This window comes from Phocoena sinus, chromosome 14 (assembly GCF_008692025.1).
Source record: "Phocoena sinus isolate mPhoSin1 chromosome 14, mPhoSin1.pri, whole genome shotgun sequence".
NCBI lineage: Eukaryota > Metazoa > Chordata > Mammalia > Artiodactyla > Phocoenidae > Phocoena > Phocoena sinus.
The window spans coordinates 53,546,798-53,552,797 of NC_045776.1; positions in this window are offsets into that span (position 1 = coordinate 53,546,798).

Here is a 6,000-nt window from a genome sequence, read left to right on the forward strand (position 1 = left end):
AGTGCCGGTCAGCACCGATCGTCTGTGCAGGAATCTCCCCGCTTTGCCCTCCGCACCCGTCGCTGTGCACTACTCCGCGGTCCCGAAACTCCCCCCTCTGCCTCCCGCAGTCTCCGCCCGCGGAGGGGCTTCCTAGTGTGTGGAAACTTTTCCTCCTTCACAGCTCCCTCCCACTGGTGCAGGTGCCGTCCTTATTCTTTTGTCTCTGTTTTTTCTTTTGCCCTACCCAGTTACGTGGGGAGTTTCTTGCCTTTTGGGAGGTCTGAGGTCTTCTGCCAGCCTTCAGTAGGAGTTCTGTAGGAGTTGTTCCACGTGTGGATGTATTTCTGGTGTATCCGTGGGGAGGAAGGCGATCTCCGCGTCTTACTCTTCCGCCATCTTCAAGGTCCCCCCACAGAATCAGCAATTGACTTTTGTCTATTAACCTTGAATCCTGCAACCCTGCTATAATTGCCTATTAGTTCCAGGAGTTTTGCTTTTTTTTTTTGCTAATTCTTTCAGATTTTCTACATAAGCAGTTATGTCATCTGTGAACAAAGGCAGTTTATTTCTTCCTTGCTGATCTTCTTTTTTCCCCTATATTTTATTTTCTTTTATTGTCTTACTGCATTTACTAGGGTTCATTTTTTAAAACTTGTTTTAATGTGTAATTCTTTAATCACAAATGATGTTGAGTATCTTTTCATATGCTTATTTATCATTTTCATGGTTTCACTGGACTTTACCATGAGAACATGATGGGCTTTCTGGAGGTAAAACTGATGAATTGTGGGATCCCCCCGAATAATGCAGCCATCCTCCAGAAGTTTCCTACTCTCATGTTCATCCACACTCAACTTGCAACAGTTTGTAAAAATTACCTTTTAATTGTTCTTACCAGTTTATGATGCTAGCAACTTCTGCATCAAGTAAGCAAATCTCAGATTTGTCTCTGGATTTACCTATCTCTCCAGATTTCCAGATGGCAGTTGGCCTTGCAACCTCAGTAATCTGCTGGTTTCAAGAAAAGTCACTGATTTGCAGCTTCTCCAGCTTTTTCTCTTGCAAAGATAGGAGTGATGAGTTCCAAGCTCTCTACATATTGATTCTAAATCTAGAAGTCACCAAAAATCCTTTTAAATATGTCTTTTCTTCTCTCAATTTCCATTTTAGATTTTTAAAAAAATCAAATTAGCAGAAATTATATTCATTTATTTTAAGAACTAACAATTTATGTAGAAAGATGATACATACATATAGGATTTTCATAACTACAGAGAAGTCAATGTCTGGCTTCAAAGCCTCAAAGGACAGGATGACTTTTGTTAGGGGCTAATGCATCTGGTGACTTTAAGTTGAAGTCAATGCTCATTTACCGTTCTGAAAATCCTAGGACCCTTAAGAATTATGTTAAATCTACTCTGTGCTTTATAAATGGAGCCACAAAGCCTGGATAACAGCACATCTGTTTACAACATGGATTACTACATATTTTAAGCCCACTGTTGACACCCACTGCTCATAAAAAAATATTCCTTTCAAAATATTACTGTTCATTGACAATGCACCTCGTCACCCAGGAGCTCTGATGGAGATGCACATGAGATTAATGTTGTTTTCATGCCTGCTAATGACACAACATCCATTCTGCAGCCCATGAATCAAGGAGTCATTTCAACTTTCAAGTCTTACTATTTGAGAAATACATTTCATAAGGCTATAGCTGCCATAGATAGCATTGATAATTCCTCTGATGGATCTGGGCAAAGTAAATAAAAACCTTCTGAAAAGTATTTACCATTCTAGACGTCATTAAGAACATTTGTGATTCATGGGAAAAGGTCAAAGAATCAACTTTAACAGTAGTTTAGAAATTGATTCCAGCCCTCATGAGTGACATTGAGGGGTTCAAGACTTCAGTAGAGGAAGTAACTGCAGATTTGGTCAAAATAGCAAGAGAACTAGAATTAGAAGTGGAGCCTAAAGATGTGATTGAATTGTTGCAATCTCATAATAAACTTCAACGGCTGAAGAATTGTTTCTTATGGGTGAGCAAAGAAAGTGGTTTCTAGAGATGGAAACTACTCCTGGTGAAGATGCTGTAAAGATTGTTGAAATGACAGCAAAATGACTTAGAATACTACATAAGTTTAGTGGTGGGGTTTGAGAGGATTGATTGCAGTTTACAAAAACATTTTTTAAAACATTTTTTATTGGCTAACATTATTTTTTTAAGTAAGGCTTATTGAGATATAATCTTCATACACTGAAATCTTATTTATTTATTTAAAATTGAAGTATAGTTGACTTACAACATTATGTTAGTTTCAGGTATACAACATAGTGATTCAATATCTCTATATAGATTATACTCCATATAAAGTTATTATAAAATATTGGCTATATTCCCAGTGCTGTGCATTATATATATCCTTTTATATGGACAGGAAAACCAAAAACATTTGTGTGACTCACTTTATTGTGATGTTCACTTTATTGTAGTGGACTTGTACCAAACCTGCACTACCTCTGAGGTATGCATATATATGTGTGTATATATATATATATATATATATAAGCTTATTTGCCTTTATGTTGTCTTTCCAGACTACTGTGTATTCTCCATTTTATATTCTGAGTTATTGGCTTTCATATTATTTAGTTTTCTTATTTATTTCAGGTTTCAGTTGATACTTCTTCAAGCCACCAGTTTGCTTCCATCAGGGGCAAGGCTGTGAAATCTGTGTATAAAATATAGTACACTGCCTTTAATATGTCCTGAATGATCATTCCATCAGCAAATTAATAAATTTGAGATGTATATTATGGCTATTCCTGGACACTTTTGCTAATTTTCAAGTTCTCAGCTTTGTCCTGAAAAAGTGTAATTGTCTAGGTTAAGAAATGTCTGGATAAATTAGGTGTTACTAACTCTCATATCAAGTGTTATAAGCTGCTTCAAATTCCTTGTGGGATAAGCAAAATAACTCTGAAGACTTACAAAATAAGACCCTTACAATTGTGGTTAATATTCAACGTCTGCTCATTAATTCTCTACAATTTGCTTCATAAATTTGTGAGAATCTGAATCCTTATGCTTTACTATATGCATGGTTTGACTTTATGGATTTAATTAAAGAAAATTATTTACTATCCAGTCTTTGAAAGAAAGCATAATTTTCTCAGTAATTCGTGTAAGACACATTTTCTATACTATCTCTTTCAATATTATTCATAAAACAAAGAAATTGCCACGGAGCATATTTTTAAACACACACTGGGCTCTCAGTGATTGCTCTAATTTCCTTCAATGAATTAGAATACAGATGTGAATCTCGATTTCTTTAAAAGACGGTGTAACAGGATACTCAGATTCATTCTTCCAAATTTTATTTTTCTTGGCAATGATTAAGTTTTCTAATATTCTCCATTTCCCTCACTTCATGATGTTTTGCTAAGAGCATCACTGAAGTCCACTTGGACAGAAGTAGTACTTGATGAAATTAGATGGCTCCACATTAAATTGATGAGGAGGCAAAGTGAAGGAGACAGGAGATGCTCAAGGTTATATATCTGGATATGTATTTTAGATTCAGTCATTTTCTTTCAAAATGTTGAAGACTATTCCATTTTCTTTTTTTTTTTTTTTTTTTTTTTTTTTGACTATTCCATTTTCTTATAGTCTCCAGGATTACTAACAAGGTGTCGGACACCCATCTGACCTTCATTCCTTTACAGGCAATCTGTTGTGTTTTGCATTACCTCTTGGGAAATTTTTGGATAGTCTTTTGATCTTTGAGGCCCTGACATTTCACCAGGAGATACTGCATTGTGTGTCTTTTGTCATTCCTCCAGATAATGAAGACTTATCTTTCTTCATCACTGGGAAAATGTAAACTGCTGTTTCTTTCATTATTGCCTCTCTCCACTTTCTGAGAATTCTTTGTGTAGTGGTCCAGTTACTAGATAAATACTGAATTTCCTAGATTGATCTTCCAACTCTTTACTCATCTTTAATATTCTCCATCTCTTTGTTTGATTCTATATCCTAGAGTCCTTTTCTGTGTCCTGTATATAATCTCTTTCCTTCCAGATTCAGTTCTTTAATTTATTTATGTTGGTCCTTCTCTTTTGTGCTATCTTTCTCAACTGTCTGGTAATCCTGTTCATCCAACCATATTTAAGGATGAAGAATTATGCTGAAAATCATAGGAGCTGTTTTGGATTTCCTCAGGACACTTTTAGACCTATTTCCTCCTGGCTTGCACACTGACTGTCAGCAATGTGTACAAGGAATGAAAGCATCTACTTGCTGCCTTTGCTTTAGGGAGAACAGACTTGGATCTTAGACACACTGCACTCCGCTTTCAGTGCCAGAATTAAGATGTCTTTATCCTAGAGTCTTGGTTCCCAACCTAGAAGCTTAGCTTTCCCCAGGCAGATTATCCCATGTTATTTTTGTCAGTATCATTCCAGATTTACCGTTGGAACCCCTTATCCTGTAGTCACTCTGTAAGTGTGGCGGCCAGGGGGCTAGTCGGCATGAGAGGTCTTTTGCAGAGTGCCTTTCAATCATTGGTCTGAATGCATCCTCCCTGCGCTTGTTCTGTGAATCTCCAAACTGAGCTTGGTGCCTGAGAGATATAATTCCCACCTTTACTTTGGATTTCTCCGCAGTGTTTCCTGGACGGTGGTCTCTCCTTTACAGATTGTCTCTATACTTCCATCTGCTTTGCTTTTCCAGAAATTCATAAAATTATCTCTGCTCTTCTAGACCTTTTTTTCCCAATGTTGTTACAGTTTTTTTTCTTCTCATTCATTTTCACTGTATTTTCATTGGGATTTTATAAGGGAGAGGGGGTAAGTGTTGATGTTCAGTCACTCCTTTTGAATGGGAAATGCAAAATCAATATTTTAGTTTTATGTAGAGGCACTATTCGGTGGTATTTAAGAGAATAGACTCTAGAACCTGATTGCCTGGGTTTGCATCCTGACTCTACCCCTTTGGTGTTTGACATTGTGCAAATCACTTAATTCCTTAATTAAATATCTTTGTCTGTAAAATGTACAGGTCCTAATAGTACTTATCTCATAGGGTTGTTTTTTTAATGTATACATGTTACATATTTACAAAATGCTTATTGTACAAAAATTATCAATAAATGTTATTATGAAGGCATTCATGTTACACGAGCTCGCATACATTCTGTGAATTTTATACCTCCTTAAGAAGAGTGTCAAATATGATGCTAAAATAATACACCATAGTATGTAATAATATTTTTTGTTTTTTTCTTATTATGTCTTTTCTTTTCTTTTTTAGTACTTAAGAGGGTACCAAACATATCACCTCTACGAATCCCTTTGGCCAGCTGTTCCAGTATTCAAAGGTCATGATTTATGAAGTGAGTACATTGTATCTTCTTATGAGTGAATATTTATGGGCTGTTAGTTATCTTAAAGAGAAAGACATAATGAGTCATCTGCCATGGCTTTTATGCATCAAAACTGGGTCGATATGAACAGATACGGAGTGAGAGGTCTATTATGTAGATGCAGTTCATCTCTAAGGGATGCAGCACTCTGGTAAAGATTAACAGATTTCTGGTAGAGAAACAAATTGAACCACAAGTCTGGAAATATGGTTTATACACCCTGTATTGCTAACTAACCCAGTTCATAACCGTTTTTTTCTGTTGCTGACAACTGAATGCCTGCTCCCTGTACTCTGTATTTTGAAATGACTCAGTAGGTTGTGCCTTGCACAGCAGCTCCATTCAAGGTACAGGTGCTTAGGATATAGGGCAGTAAACACATTCAGCAGGCTCCAAAGTTAAGCTGCATTGGAACGTTCATGATTTTTGAAAACTGTAAAGCCATCTGAAGCAATGCTCTGATGAAAATACCACTGAGAAGTTATTTCCTATGAAACGAGCAGCACAAGGTGATCCAGAAGAGAACATGAGTCCACAATTTTATGTGATATATTAATATCTCTACGTAATGAAGTAATTTGAAATT